Source organism: Mustela lutreola, chromosome 5 (assembly GCF_030435805.1).
Source record: "Mustela lutreola isolate mMusLut2 chromosome 5, mMusLut2.pri, whole genome shotgun sequence".
In the NCBI taxonomy this organism is placed as follows: Eukaryota; Metazoa; Chordata; class Mammalia; order Carnivora; family Mustelidae; genus Mustela; species Mustela lutreola.
Window position 1 is genome coordinate 28226329 of NC_081294.1, and position 16610 is coordinate 28242938.

At 44.4% G+C, this 16610-nt stretch overlaps 1 protein-coding gene and 1 pseudogene across 9 annotated transcripts in view; both read right to left on the minus strand.

Annotated features, from left to right (window-relative positions):
* The window catches only part of CAPSL (calcyphosine like), a 30387-nt gene extending 20544 nt beyond the window's left edge, over window positions 1-9843 (minus strand). For 8 of the 9 annotated variants that reach the window (XM_059173790.1, XM_059173794.1, XM_059173793.1 and 5 more), the window contains exon 1: window positions 9724-9843. The gene's annotated coding sequence lies outside the window, so the exon portion shown is untranslated. The other variant, XM_059173786.1, reaches the window with a different exon arrangement.
* Window positions 9844-14192: 4349 nt separating this feature from the next.
* LOC131831105 (UDP-glucuronosyltransferase 3A1-like) overlaps window positions 14193-16610 on the minus strand; it is a 43952-nt pseudogene continuing 41534 nt past the window's right edge.

A 16610-nucleotide genomic window follows, 5' to 3' on the forward strand; every position in this document is an offset into this window, starting at 1 on the left:
AAGGAAGGGTACCGTACACTTCCAGAGTGCCAAGGCCCAAACGAAAGAGAAAGTGGTATAATTACAGAAATGCAAGTATTCTAGCAGGACTGCAGAATGGTGGGCGGGTGGTGTGATGAAGCCCTTGTTGGGAAAGGGAGGAAATATGGAAAGCGGAGATTTGGAGAAAGATGACACTGAGAAGGTAAGCAGGCATCAGATCACAAGGAGCCTGGGACACAAGCTGGGCAGTTTGGATCCTGTACCAACAGGAGACGACAAAGGACTTTAACGAGGCAGTGACAGTTTGTTGTCAAAGAGCCCTCGGATTCAGTATGGCACAGACTGGGGACAGCCAGGTGAGAGATCCTGCTGACTGAGTGGAGGTACTGGCAGCAGGGACAGAGAAAGGGAAAGAGATCTGAGATGGAGAGTACTCAAATATACAGTGTGAAGGAGAGGGAGGGCTCAGGGTTGGCAGAGATCAACCACCCACGACCCCGCCAACACCCCCCCACACACTCCCCCAGCTGGTGAGGAGGAACGTTCACAGAGCAAATATAGGGAGGGACCTGGAGATGTGGGGCACAGGCCAGGTGGAGCCTCCAGCAGCAAAGCCAAAGGAAACTTTGCAGCAAGGGTCACTGGGGCTCCTCACACAGAAGCTAGTTAAGGCTCCCTCATCCCACTGTCCAGCTGCACAGCCTCCTGCCCCTGCCAAAACGCTCTGCTTGGATTTTAAATGAATCATTGTGAGACAGGATATGGACAGGTAAAATTGCATGGAGGTCTGTCTTTTCAAGTGTCTCAGGAAGTCGTCTTTGCGGGGTTCAGGGACAGATTTAAACTGAACCTTTGGTGCCTTCTTGCGGCCATAAGCTGAATTACAATTCTCTCGTGGCAGTAAGCGGAGAGAGGTCTCCGTCTCTCTCCGTCTCTCTCTCATGAGACTACACCCAACAGCTTACACACAGAGGTGGATCTTAAAACCAAAGAGAGAGCCCCAGGAGTCATTTATTCAGACACCGATACAGAGAGAGCACCAAGATCTTCCACATCCTCTGACACAAAACAGGAAACGTCTCATCTGTAAAGCACACTACCCTCTGTTTTCTGTGACATTACACTTCTGGTTTTCCTCTTTCACGAAAAAGATGGTTGCAGGAAGGTGCAGAGGGAACTGCAGCAGGGTTAGTCAGGTCAGACAAACTTTAGAGAAAGGGAAAGCTAGCCTGGAAGTGTTGGGGGAAACTGAATTAGGGAACCGTGGTAGAGGGAACAGAGAGGAGGAGGCTGTGGGCTGAGGAGGAGGAGGGAGAGCAGGCTGGCCTCCCCTGGCTGCGCAGGGATGTTCACCGTGATGATGGGACATGGTTTTGCCCAGAAAGTCCTCCTTTGCACCCCACTCCTTGGGGTGCAGAGACAGGGGGACAGTGTGTACTGTGAGGGAACTGTCCTACTGAGGAAGTCACAGAAGCCCAGCCCCATGAAAACAGTAACTGCCAGCAGAGCCGTCCAGTCTTTGGAAAGACTTCATGCTATCAAGCCCATTTTCCCCATAGCCAGCCCATGTAGTGAATCTTGCCTTAAAAACCTTTTGAGGCATTTCTGTAACCGTTAAGTACCTGTGCCATTACATTAACCATTTCAATAGCAAGGGACCCAGAGTTGCTATAATAGCTCTGTGTGATTTTAAACATTTTTCTATTTAGAGAAAAGAAAAGAGCAAGGCAATGTCAGAGTAGGTAGCTGCTGCTTAAACTGTAGAGCTTCGAACTCACCCTTAGAAGATGGAAGACCTACTGACCTTCTCTCAAACCCACATCCAAGCCAAACCTTTCCCCATCTTGACTTTGTGGGGATGATCCTGTGCCTAAGGGCCATCCCTATGTGGATGGGGACATGTGGGGGGTTTTAGATTGTCTCTACTTGGGAACAGAATGTAAGACTCAAATTTTGATTTAGACTCAGTGCACCTTTTACTAATTAAAATGTCATCCAGGGATAGGGTAGGACATTCAACATATCGTGTTTGAAGACAATAGTAGGGAAATATCAAACCATCTCTACTGACTCCAATCCGTTTAATAAACTAGCTCCTGTTATGTAGCAGATGGCAAAATCCTGTAGTTCCTCAAGAGTTTCCCTTAGAAAATGCTCCTCTGTCATGAACTGGCTCCCAGTAGCTCAAAGTAGCCTAGCAGGAGGCTAGAAGATGCCCCTCTGAGACTGAAATGAAAGACCCAGATGATTTGAGGAAAGACATAGTTTCTGCAGTAGAGTCCTGGGAACCTGCACTCACCCCAAGTTTAATCACAGGTGTGGGTCAGTGTTGTTGATGTCCTGGGGGATCCTTCATTGAACCCATTTGAGCTCAGTTCAGTGAAACAGACCCTTAGCATCTCTAGCTACTAACAAGGGACGGTGCTAAGTCTTCAGGAGCAGGTACAGAGCTATGGTTCCAACCAGGTATGATTTCACCCACTCTGCCCTCCCTCCCCATCCCCAGGGGATATTTGACAATGTTTGGAGACGTCTTTGGTTGTCACCGCAGGGGTCTGGGGTATTACAGGCATCTAGTGAGTAGAAGACAGAGATGCTGCTAAGCTTCCTACAAAGCACAGGACAGCCCTTGACAACCAAGAATCTTCCAGTCCAGAATGCCGGTAGTCCCGAGGTTGATCCCCCCTGGCGGAGAGAAGGAACTAGAGCACCAGGAGCAACAAGGGCACCAGAGGTGTTGTTGATGACTCAATGTCTGTGCCCCACCCCAAGCACAGGAAGTTAAAATCTCCAGGTGTGATGGCAGGGATCTGTACGGGGCTCAACACGTGGCTCAACATGGGGCTCAAAACCCCGACCCTGCGATCAAGACCTGAGCTGAGATCAAGAGTCAGATGCTTAGCCAACTGAGCCACCAGGATGTCCCTTCAGAGGGTTTTAAGATGCACCCGAGTTTGAGAATAGAAGGAAGCAACAGGAGCTACAGGATCCCTCTAGTGGCAGGAGTGAGACCTTGAGTGACAGGGCTAGAGGAGAACTGAAACGTAACACAGGATAAAATTCAGGCACGAGGAGAAGTGTTAAACCATAATTCAAACCACTCCGGGGGCCATGTCTGTGGCTCAGTGCTCTACATGCAGGAGTTCATGGCCTCGGGCAGTTGGTTCTGTCAAACATTGTCACCCTATTCCAGGACGTTGGCATAAACCCAGAGAACCCAGATCCTTGCCCAACCAAGAAAGTGCCAGGGGCAGTGGCAGAGTCAGCGCGGACACCTGAATGTGCTCTGGCGACGTCCCCATGTTCAACAGGGATGCTCCGGTGCTCAGACACTGCTTTGGGAATTCAGGGAAGGTCCCTGAAAGGAGAAGGAAAGCCAGAGCTCCAAGGAGGAAAGTGCCTTGGAGGGCTCGAAGGCTTTCACTGCAGACGAGGGAAGGGGACAACAGCACAGGGCCAAGCCAGGCCACACAAGGGGGTCCTAAACACACCCCTCGCCCTCCTGCCTCAGGGCCTTTGCTCAGTTAGCAGAGTGATGTGCAAGGTATTGGTTTTGTTTTTTGAGGTTTTCTTTTTTGTTTGTTTTTTTCCGAAATCAAAATCAAAGCTACTGAGCTGATTATCTTCCATTATATTTGTCTTTTCCCACAAATTATTTTTTTTTTAAGATTTTATTTATTTATTTGACAGACAGAGACTACAAGTAGGCAGAGAGGCAGGCAGAGAGAGAGAGAGGGAGAAGCAGGCTCCCTGCTGAGCAGAAAGCCCGACTCAGGGCTCGATCCCAGGACCCTGAGATGATGACCTGAGCCGGAGGCAGAGACTTAACCCACTGAGCCACCCAGGCACCCCATTCCCACAAATTATTTTTTAAATTGCTCCACAACCTATGAATACATGAAACATCTGGGTTTTGTTTGGATTGTTAATTTCCACATCAATTTGAAGTATGATGGTATGCAGATCTACACTTTAATGATAAGAACACACTGGAAATGAGACATCACTGAAGTCTGGCATCTTATCAGGTTTTCTCTGTGCCAAAATACATTTTCATAAGATGTTTAAAATTCCTGCTTTAGCCTTTGTCAATTGGCAGGTTTCTCTAGAGCCCATGTCTGCTAAATCATTGTCTTTCTTTTATTCTCTCTGCTGTTCTTTGGGATGTGACTTAAGTCCTCGTGTTACTGTTTATGATATGGCATGATTTGAGAATAATGCATTATAAATATCAGTGTTGGAAAATGTCTACTTCATACATCTACTTGAAATTTTATTTTATTAATTCAACCAGGGCCAGGATTCAGGCCCAGTAAGGTAGGGGACTAGGGTGCCATGTTTAAGGAGGCCCTTCATCTCAAGACGGTGCAAATGTCAACATTGCACTTGTCCAAACCTAAGAGTCAGTGCCTCCTTAAATATTGTGCCCTAGGTGCCTGCTTTGCCTCACCCTGGTCCTGGTCCTGAAGTTAATGTCTGTTTACTGAACACCCATTATGTGCCACAACACAGTGATAAATGGGACAGCCAAGGTCTCTTCCAGGAGTTTCCAGTCCTCAGAGTAGTTTTAACCTTGTTGAATTTGAACTACATCTGATGTTCCAGACACTGCAACTGGCTTATTCTAAAGTCATTCCAATCTCCTTTGTCTGCTGCATTCCATTTTCAGTTGGGTGGCCACGTGAATGAGTTCTGGCCAGAAACCCAACTGAAAGTATCGAGAGCTCTAGGAGAACTCTTCCATTTCGTTTGCCTCTTCCTGCCTTGAACAAGAACGCAATGTCCAGAGATTTAGCAGCCTTTATGCAGTCATGAGGAAAAAGCCAAGGGAATCACAGATACCAACTTAAAGCCCTACTGTCACTGTGCTGCTGTACCAAGTCAGCAACTGCCTGACTCCACGCTCTTGTCCTGAGGAACCTGTCAGTCAGGTTCTCTATCATAGCCAAAAGTATTTCTAACTGATATAGTTGGCAAAAGCTTCTGTGTACAGAGCTTGGCTTGACCTTAGATATTGACCTTTACCCAGGTAAAATAACTAGCAATCCAATGTGAGGAGAGAAGCTCCCCTGAGAAACAGTCGAGAGGAGATCAAGTGACTCCATTACAATCTGCTCTCTCCACAGAATTTTATCAGCATTCAGCAACCTCTGCAGCATTTTTGGCTACGAAGAAGTGAGAAATACTCTTCAGCCTTATACTCAAGAACCCATATCACTAACACAATGTGATACCAGTTTATTAAAGCCCAAAGGTCCCAGGCTTGCGAGATCCTTATAATGAGCATCTCCAGGGAATCTCTGGAGGCAGGAGGCGGTGTAATAACACTCTCCTTGCTGTCTCCTTCTCCATCTTTCTCTGCCTTTAGTCTCTGGGGTTTTTACCAGGAAATCGCTTGCAATCTATTCCGGTCAGACAGCCTATTACATGAAAGATCTTAAAGAGGCAGAGTAAGAAAAGACCTAAGCTACACAAAAGTAAGAAAAGATTTGGCTGGATTGGTGTACAAAATGCAAAAAAAACAAATAAACAAACAAACAAAAAAAGACAAAAGAAAAATAAAACTTTCATTCCATACTCCCTGGTTTTAGTGACTATGCTCTTAGAACCAACCAGGCAACATTCCAATATCCCATTTTTCAGGTACCGTGAGACCTTGGCCTCAGTGATTTCAAACCCACTGCAGAGACAAACCCCAAATGTCTATCTTCTACTACTTTTAGATGGGAATAAAGGTCTGAGTACCATTTGTATTCTTGCAACATTAGAAACCAAAATCACTTAAGTAACTATTTTACGGCCACTGAAAATGCCTCCTTTGGGGTCATTTGTCCATATAATGTTTATTTTATAGCCACTTAGAAATCCAGCCAACTATTTGCATCTTGCAGGCTTTTAACTGATACTTCCAGAAAACCAAGAAGCACCAATGGATAAAAACCCAATGTCAGAGTGACAGTATCTGCATAGCTAGCGTATCAGACAGAAATCATGTCCAGCTACTCATAACAGAAACCCGGAATTGTCTGTGAATATGACAGAGGTTTATTTCCTCTCATGTAAAGGAGTCTGGAGGCATTTCAGAGAGTCTATGTCCCAAAGAACTACCATCTTTCTACTTTACCATTGTTTGTATCCTCAGAGTTGCTTCAAGTTACAAACGAACCTTTGTTGCTCCCACCATTACATCCACACCCCAGGCAGCAGAGAAGAGTGAGGACAAGGAGAGTGCCCTTGGCAGCTGAGTCATCCCTTCTTAATGGCTCCCACCTCCTTCCTTAATGGCACCCAACTCCTTCCACTGAAATCTCATTGGCCAGTCCCTCAAAGGCGGCTAGCACTATGATCTGAATGTTCATACCCTTCCAAAATTCATAAGTCAAAGTCCTAACTCCCGGTATTAAGAGGTGGGGACTTTGGGAGGTACTTAATTCACAAGGGTAAAACATGAATGGGATTAGTGTCTCATAAAGGAAGCTCTAGAGAAATCCCCTGCCCCTTCTACCACCTGAGCAGTAGCACGAAGGTGATGGCTCTACACCAGGTAGGGGGCCCAACCATGCTGGTGTCTTGGTCTTAGATTCCTAGCCCACAGAATTATGAGAAATAAGCTTTTGTTTTTATAAGCTACCCAGTTTGTGGTATCTTGCTAGAGCACTCCAAACATATTAAGACAGCTAAGAAACCTAATTTGGGGCTGGGTACTTTGCCATCCTTCAGGTTGTTTATAAAGAAGAGGAAAATTGACAGGTTCTGCCACAGTTGGCAGAAGAAATAGAGTCCTTCTAGAAACTATGTCAGCGCTTCCAGATCAGTTTTTCCCACAACATCCTGCGAAGCCACCATATCATCCTGACGGAGAACACCAGTGTGAATTCTGGAATCAGAAGTGAATACGTTGATGATTTCTGGGCTCTCAACCTCTGTTTCCCCAAAGAAACTAAGATCCACAATTCCCTGGGAAGTTGTCGAGAAGACCCTGAGTTTACACCAACATACCCGAAAATGATCTAGACCTGGAGACACCAAACCACAGCCCGGGGGCCAAATTTGCCCCTCCATCCAGTTTTGTAGATAAAGTTTTACTGGAAAACAGACACACGCATTTGTTTATGCATGATCCTTGGCTGCTTTCATGCTACAGCAGGAAAGGTTAATAGTTGCCACAGAGACCTCTGGTCTACAAATCCTGAAATATTAGTTTGACATTGATTAGATTCCTCTTTCAATCTTCTCAACCTATGCCACGCTCCTCCACACCTTGTCTTGAAAATCACAGTAAAAATGGAGATGAACTCACTTGCATCACCTCCTCCAAGTCTGTACAGGTATTTATCTCCAAAACCATCCTGACTTTGTCCTCCCTGCCCTGTAGGAAGTGAGAATTGCCTCCCAGCTGAGGATGGTCTCCACCTAAAACACAAATCCCAACCCCTCTTCAACCCTCAGCCCCCATTTATGCCCCTTCCCTCCCCTCCACCAGCTCCTCCTTTTAGTTCATGAATCTGCAGTGATCCCTCCATCGTACACGGCCTCCAGCTCTCGCCCTTCAAAGCCCACTACCTGGAGGAGTCTCTGGCTTCTCCACTGTCTTCCCTTCCATCCATACTTCAGCCCACTGCAGTCTGGTCTCCGCCGTCCCTCCACTGAGCCTTCTCTCAGGAAGCACTGCCCACCTGATTACCACCACCAACAGTCACTCCTCATCTATTGCACTTTGCCCAGCAGTTGACTCTGTTGATCATTCTTCCTTCTTAAAACTAATCTCTCAATGAATCTACTTTCCTCTGTCTCCCTTTGTCTCAGGAGGTCTGACCTATTTTGCCTCTCCCTTGCCTTTTGGCTGCTTTCTAAAATGCTACTCCCTCCCAGGATTTGGTTATTTATCCTCTTCATGCTCTCATACCATCCCACGGCCCTTTCAGCCCCATCTACTGACAGCACGATGGCTCCTGAGTCTTTATTCCAACTCATGCACTGTGCTAGCTTCAGTCAGCTTTCCCCGCAAAATGTGTGTGCTTCAAGGACCTACAGGCAACTCAAGTTTAATGTTCCAGAGCCAAGTTCATTATCTTTTCCTCCTATTCCTTGCCTCAGGAAATGATACCACCATTTCCCCAGGTCATCCACTGAACATTATCCTAGACGACTCCTCCCCTCTGTGTTGAATCAGCAGGCAAATACTGTAGAATTTCGCCATCTTGACACCCCTTGCCTCTCTGTTCCCTCCCTCATCTCCATTGCCATGGATACAACCTAAGTCCAGGACCTGGTCACCTCCCATCTCCACTATTGAATTTGCCTCTTAGCTGATTCCTTTTCTCTAGTCTTCCCCTCTCCAACCAGCCTTCAGATGACTGTCATAGCCATCTTTAAAAATGGAAATCTGAACTTCAAACTCTAATTAAAAACTTTTTTAAAGACTTTTTAAAAACCTTTAAGTTTTTTAAAGGTTTAATGGCTTAAAGGTTTAATGGCTCCCCATTGTGTACAGGTAAAGAGTAAACATCTTCGCATTTGAAGTAGACACTGGCCCTACCTGTCTCCCCAGCCTGGTTTCTAGCAATTCTCCACCTCTTTACAATTTATTCTGCATTTATACCCATTCACATTCCCTACGCGCACTATCGCATTTTGTCCCTGTGCCTTTATACATGCAGTCCCGTGTTAAGGAACACTTTTCCTCACTTGTTGGCCTAGAAAAGTCCTGTTCTTCCTCGTATAGTCACTATGGTGAAGCCTGGCATAACCACTCTCACCAGAGGGAAACAGCTTGCGTCTTTCTTTGCACCATCTGCGCAAAACCCAGATAGTGTCCATGCTGAATCACGATGCAACTCTCCGCTTTCAGAACTGCCTCTCCTACTAGACTATAAGGTTCTTAAGGGCAAATGCTGTAAACTTTGTGTCTCCAGTCATACCATCAGCACTCAGCAGGGTGCTACTAGATTGTTATTAGATCACCGCTATTTACATATAAATAGAAATACATGTCCACAATTTAAATCTCGGTATTTAAGATGCAGTTACAAAATAGAGACATTTCTGTAGTAAAGAGATTTTGGTAAAAAATAAACAAACAAATAAATAAATAGGAGCTCTAAAAACTGGAAACGAATTCATCTACTTAGTATGATTTAACTACACCCTAGAGACTGAAGGCAAGATAAACAGTATTGCTGTTTAATAAGGTCCTTCTCAATTTTGTGACCAATCAAATCAACTCGACAACGTCTAGCAAGCAGTGTCCAGCCTACTGCTGTTTTCTGTCTAAGTGGTCAGTTCAGCAGGGTATGACAGAAATAGCACATCTTTCAATGCCGGAAAAACCAAGGTCTGAATCAAAGCTCAATCTCTTGATGGCATTAATGACTTGGAGATGCTTCACCTCGAAGCTGTGTTTCCAATGGTCATACAGGCTAGATGAAGCAATTCACCCAAACGCTTCACACGTCAGTACCCTACACCTAGTGACTGCTCAGTGATGTGTACTGCCCTCCCCTTTAGGGAATAAAATTGATTCTGTACCTTTTTATCTGAGCTCTTCTTCTCAAAAGATGACCAATCGTCTCCCAGAACCACGCTATTTCCTCCCCAGACTGACAACCGAGAAGTCTCATCAACTGCTGGTTTTCTCTTTAGAAAGTAACACCTTTCGTCTTCTCTCTCCTTCTTTCTTTCTTTAGCTAAAACTAACCAAAGTGATCAAGCCAACATAATAGTTCAAAAACATTGATTTACCTTCAGTGCTAACCTGAGGCCACCAGTTGCTGGGAACCGAAACTACGGACGCGCTCCGGGGTGTGCGCCTGGGCGGGTTCAGCCCCCCTGCATCCCCCGAGGCCTCCTCCGCGTCCCTCCCCCGCGACCCGCTCCGGCCGCCCTTGGCGCTCAGTGCACGGGGCTTGGACTCCCAGAAGCAGAGTCACACCCTGATTGGCTCAACTCACTGTCCATCCCTTCCCTGGCCCTGCCCTTTCTCAAGTTTACATTTTGGTTGCCTAGGAAACGCGCTGGCGGTGAAAGCCCGAGCCGCTCCCCGCCGAGCGGAGGCTGCAAGAAGGGTACCTGGCGATTGTTTGGTTTCAAGGACGGCATCAAAACTTACCTCGTTTGTTGTATCAAATGATGTTCAGCAAATTGTCTTACTCCCTCAGGCCACCCCCTCCCGCCCTTCTGTTGTCTCCAGGCGGCACCCTGCTGGGGTGTCTCATTCTCTCTCAGGTGACACTGAAAACCTCAACACACAGGAGACGCCACGTTATTCTAAGTGATTCAAAGTCCTCCCTCGTTCTCCACAAGCTCAAGCTGACACGATGCCATTCTGTCCTGTTTTGGTTACCTCTTTTCTCCTTTCTTCTCACTTCCCTTCTCTTCTTACACTTGCTCACGATGAGTTTGCCAGATTAGAAGCAGCCTAGGGCCCTGTTCAGAAAAGGTACCTAACTCCAGCTCTCCTCCCTCCTGGCACCCGTGACATCCGCCCCTTCTCTCGCTTCTGTCATGAACTTGTCCAAAGAAACCAGGACTCTAATGATGAGGACAGGAGTTCCACCCTCTGTCTGGCATTCTACATTCTACGGATTCTCAGACAAGTGTGGTCATTGATGTCTACTGTCTCTACAGAGGACATTACATTTCTCTTGTCCACTTGTCACCCTCGCCCTGGAGATCAAAGAGGTAATATTCTCTGGGGATTTTAAGGAGGACTTGCCTTGGTCGAAGGAATTTCCGTCGGCGTGTGATTTGAGGAGCAAGAAGGGCCACTTGCAAAATAAGTCCTTTGTTTCTCTTTTAGGATAAATGTTGCTTTCAGAAAGCCCCTCTCAAAGGTACACAACACCCACCAAGCAGTAAAAACTATTGACACTGGCAGGGTATTTGATGTGGCACCCACCTTCACCCCAGGATAGTTCCCAGAGTCTTCCCCACACACCATTAGCTTTTTGTCGAAAGGCATCCCTCCTTACTGCAGCTGACCCCGAGGTACTAAGCAGTATCATTTCATTTTCACAAAGTGAGATTACTAAGCTAAACTGACCATGAGACAAGAGGCACTGCCAATGACAGATAAGTCTACTTTTCAACTAATAAATCAGTAAGACTGTGGGAAGTCACATGAGAGGACCAGGAAACTCTGCATCATCTTTGTATCTTTCAAAGCTCCCAGCATGATGCCTCGTTACAAATAGGAAATCAGTTGATGTTGGCTGAATCAAATTGTTGAACTGGGTAAAACGCACTCATGTTAAGGACATTTAAAATATGAAATCTAGAAAGAGCTAGTTCCTTGGACTAGGTAGAAATTTGCTTAAGACAACAAGTATTCCATTTACCTCCTTTTTCAAGGGTAATTGGTTGACACTTGTACAAATAGCTATCTCCCAGTAGCCTGCAATTAGGATGTGATTTTTTAAAAAATATTTTATTTATTTATTTGACAGAGAGATCACAAGCAGGCAGAGAGGCAGGCAGAGAGAGAGAGAGGAAGCAGGCACCCTGCTGAGCAGAGAGCCCCATGTGGGGCTCGATCCCAGGACCCTGAGATCATGACCTGAGACAAAGAGAGAGGCTTTAAACCATTGAGCCACCCAGGTACCCCAAGGGTGTGATAAACCAAACAACAGAAGATTGACATGGGGGGAACCATGTCAATTACCGTAGGAACCAACAAGTGATCATGACTGATGCTAATATAGAAATAGATAAGCAGAAGAAGCATTACATAATGAAGGGAAACATAAATGACAGATTGAACTCTATATCAGCATCTTAAAATGTACCTCTAAATACATGTATTTTGTATGCAGATACTGAGTGTCCTATTTCATGCCCATCAAAGATCAACATATTAAATATTTTACCTGTGTTTATCATTTCTCAAATGTGTTATTTTAGGTTATAATTATGGAGCAACTCTAGGTCCCACTCACAAAATAAACTTGAATTAAGTCTGATACATGTATCTGATCACTTAGTCTGATTCTTCAAGAAGTAACTCCAATTCTTACACACACTATCTCTTCTCTCTTCCAAACTGTACTAGCTCTATTTTAGAAATTATTAAAATGTATTTGAATTTCTAATTATGTTCAAATACAACAATAGTTCTTGAATACTACATTTTAAGGGACTCAACAGAGTGACACTGAAAAACACATCTCACACTTAGAGATTTTCAAATCAATTTAAAGTATAATTTGTATACAACAAGCTGCATCCATTATATAACTATAATACAAATGCTACTTCATTCATCTTTTCATGGGCATGTAGTTTTTTTCTGGGGCTATTATAAATAAAGCTGTTATGAACATTTGTGTACAGATTTCCAAGTGGACATAGGCTTTCATTAACCAGAGTAAATACCTAGAAGTGGAATGTCTTGGTCATGCGGCCAGTGTGGCTGAACTGAGAAACTGCAGAGCAATTTTCCTGTGTGTGGCTACACCATTTCCCACTCCCCTCAGCAATGGAACAGATAGGAGTGCCAGTAGCTCTGTCTCCTTGCATTATAACTGTTCATATCATCAGTCTTTTTAATTTTACTCATTCTAGTAGGTGTGCTATGATACTGTGGTTTTATTTTGCTTTTCTCTAATCACCAATGTGTCAAGTAATTTTTCATGTGATTATTGGCCCTTTGCATATCCTCTTTTGAGAATTGTCTGCTCAAACCTTTTGTTCATTTCTGTACTGGTTGTGAGATTTGTTTGGATATTCTATATACAAGGGTTTTGTCTGAGAAATGTGCTGCAATATTTTCTCCCAGCTGATGACTTACATTTTTATTTTCTTGTACATGTCTTTAGAAGAGGGAAAGTTTTTCCTTTTTATAAAATCCAACTTATCAAATGTATTTATTTTATGATTTTAGCTTGTGTGATATGAATAATAAATCTGTGCAATCATAAGACTAGGATGACTTTCCTTTAGAATATTCATAGCTTCAGTGTTCACATTTAGGTTGATGATACACTATGAGTTAGTTTTTGTATATGGTACATAGTAACAGTCAATGTTTCTTGTGTATGTTATTAAGGAAAAAATATAAGTCATTCAGATATCAGTTGTTCCAGTACAATTTGATGGGAGATTTTTCTTTTCCCATTGACTTGTTTGTGTACCTTCATGAATCAACTAAAGATGTCTATGTGGGTCTATTTCAGAGTTTTCCAGCTACCTTTGGAAGTAGTAACCAGAAACAAATCACAGAAGGCTATATCCCATGCAAGGAGAACCAACAAAGGATCTGAATCAGGGAATGATGAGATCAGATGTCCATACCATCAAGGCCATGCTGACAGTCTGCCCCAAGGAGAAGATTTCAATGAAAAGAGACTGGAGGCATCAGCCCGGTTCACCGGCTGCCTTGGATCAGATTCTTTGGATGAAAGTGGAACTTAGGAAGGAGTAGGCACAGAGCTGGCTTCTCTGATTTATAAGTGTTCAGGCAGGATGACAGGGTGAGAGTGGGAACAGGACTCATCAGCTGGAAGCCTCATTCCTTGGTCCCTTCGTTGGTTATGAGGGGGAAGAGTCTTGGCTATTTATTCTAATGACAACACAGAGAAAGCTTCAGGTCTGCCTTTCAGGAATTATTACAGAGACAAATTTCAGAGATTTCATAAGAATTGCAGAAATAAAACTTGAATTACACACACACACGCGCGCATGTCTTCATGGACGTGCTTGTGGCTGTAGGTGACATCATACAACACGAGAACTCACAGAACCTGGTAGACACCTGCCACCAGCTCTGCATTCTACCTAGAAAATCTTATCTTGACATGAGCAAGGGTGGGCCTCTTGCCACTTCTGCATGGAGTATTTCGTAGTAGCTGCTTCATCCTCCATTTGAATTATTTCAACATGTGGTCATAATCCCAGAATTAACCAATTAAAAATTAGGGTGTCTGGGGCCATCCTGGATATGTACTGTTTTCTTTACTATGTTTTAATCCACAAGGTAACATACATTTAAAACTTTTAAGGAAAATTTACTTCAATCTGAAAATGCAAAAGCAAATATAAGCACAGAATCTGAAGATTGCTTCATAAGAATTTCTAAGGGAGGCAGAAAATAGTGAAAATCAATTTTTGTACCACCCTCAAGTATGAATATGAGAAGACACCAGCGGTGCCCTGTGTGAGGGGAAATCCTTCTACAACCAAGACCTCCCCAAACATGCATCAAGGCTGCACCTCCATCAGGCTTTCTTCAGCTTCCTGAACCCATATAGCCAGCTGGCCACCATGCCCGGCAGCTTTCCACAGAGCCACAGGGTGCCCAGGGTGACCATCAGCAAGAACAAGAAGACATCCAGCAGGTACTGTTCATGCCACGGCTGCTGCAGGCCATGGGCTTAAGGTGGGCTACACCCCCTGTCTGGAGGATGTGGTCAATCCAGCCCACCAGCCTCTGGGCAGGGGTCAGGGGGTGGGAGCGCCTGATGATGCTGGTGGCCATAGCTGCTGACTTGTACCTGTTGGCAGAGACAGAGGTTGGGCATTACTCATGTGGTCTTAGAACTCTTAGAGACCTTGTATCACACACACACACACACACACACACACACACACTTTCAGTTATATGCACAAAAGACTCTGTTTCAAGGAAAAGTTGTTGGCCTGGACTTGTTAGAGTTTAGCTGGGTACCATTGAAAAGTTCAGGCTTGTCCTTCCATGCAAAGATGCATGCCTAGTGCTAAAAGTGCTAAATTATTTAAAAAAAAAAAAAGTGTACACTTACTAAGTGTAAGGATGAGTCTCTACCCAGGGGGGAAAACTATAAAGAAGTGTCTGAACTGTAAACACGCCTCTACACAAGGACACTTACAGTAGGCTAAAGGAAAGAGTATATAGGAATACATGTGATAGAACATACCCTGGATTCAGAGTAAATGTCCTTGAGACCCTAATAAGATACCCAGTCCATTGTGATTTTCCCATCATTGTGCCAGAAGGGAATTTACCAAAGAGAAGATGGGCCCTTTTACTGACTTACTTAAGAGAAATTCATCCCAACTTACTTTTGTGGCAGGCCCTGTGATAGTCCCTGAGAACACAGGGAAAAACAAGAGACACTGGGCTGTCGAGGGTAACTCTCTACTTGCTAGTGTGAGGGACACTCAGTAAATTAAAACAGAAATAAATGGGGTAGTTACTGATCCTGAGAAGTGTTAAGAAGGAAAAATGATTGAAGAGGGTGGAAGAAAGGGACACATTTAGGACTGTCACACAAAGACCACCCGCCTCTCTGATATGAGGGTACTGGAGAAGAACCCAACTGTCAAGAAGGAGACAGACCTGTGAAGAGAAGAAGGGATGTCTGAGGGAACAACACTGACAAATGGTCTGAAGCAGGAAACACTGTGGCATATTAGGGAACAAGAAGGTGTCCTCCTGCTCAGTGTAATTCTATTATCAGTAGCCCTCAAATATAAGATCTCTCAGAGACCCTATGTAAGTAGGTCAGAGTCCTCACAACACTTAGGGAAAAATTGCTCACAATATCTAACCTAAATTGCCTAGTCCTGTTCTCAGAAAAAATAGGTCATCTGTTAACTTCACACAGATATCATTCCATGTCCCAGAAGTTTCAGCTTTTATTACAAAAAAAGAGCCACATGTTGCCCTTTTTGCTTAATGTCTTCATTCAGCCTAAGTGAACACAAGCCCAGAGAACTCCATACCTCTTGTCTTCAATGACTTCCTTCATCTTCAGAGCCAATGTCTCTGCCTTGATCTGCTTTAGCTGGATGGAGACACCAAAATTTTGGCTTCTACTTGGACCAGGTTGTCAGACTGGTCTCCAAAGACAGGAATCCCCACCATGGGTACACCATGTTAGATGGCCTCCATTATGCTATTCAATCCACCATGCGTGACAAAGTGACAGACAGATCTGTGGGTTAGCTGTTGCAGATCAGGAACAAAGCAGAATATTTCAAGATGAAAACTTCAGAACACCAGGGAATGTATTTGGGTAGGAAAAAATACCAAAGGATCTCAAGGTATGTTAGATAAAATGGATTTACTGATTTAGTTTTAGACAGACTCAAGGGAGCATATTCCAGAATACAAAATTCTTGCCTTGACTCTGTACAGAGACTCCTCTAAATCAATCCATCTAAGACTTGGAGCTCAGGGAAATCTGTAGAGAAGGGTGGTAAGTAAGGCATATTCTTCCTCCCATTCATCCAACCTTCCTTCTATCCTTTTTCTCTCTTTGCTTCCCTCTCTTTGTTCTCTCTCCCTCTCTGTGTCTTGTCTGTTTCTTACTTTGTAGGTCTCAGGCTCTCCCTTTCACTGCCCATTAACTTCCTGCTTACATGAAGGCTAACACCGTCACTAACATAACATCTCATATGGCATTCATCAAACTTACACTGTATGTCCTTTCTCCTCAATTTCTTAAGAAATCCTCTAAAGTAGGCAATGATGGACCACCCATCTAGGTATATCCAGTTCCTGTGTGCTCACCCCACTATTATTTAGAGAAAACTAAAACAAGTGTTGATAATGAAGAGTTCATGTCAAACACTGCTTCTCAATAGGGATGTGCATCGGAATCTATTTGTGACTGGGTAATGCATATTATTAAGGGCACCTGTGGTCATGAGCA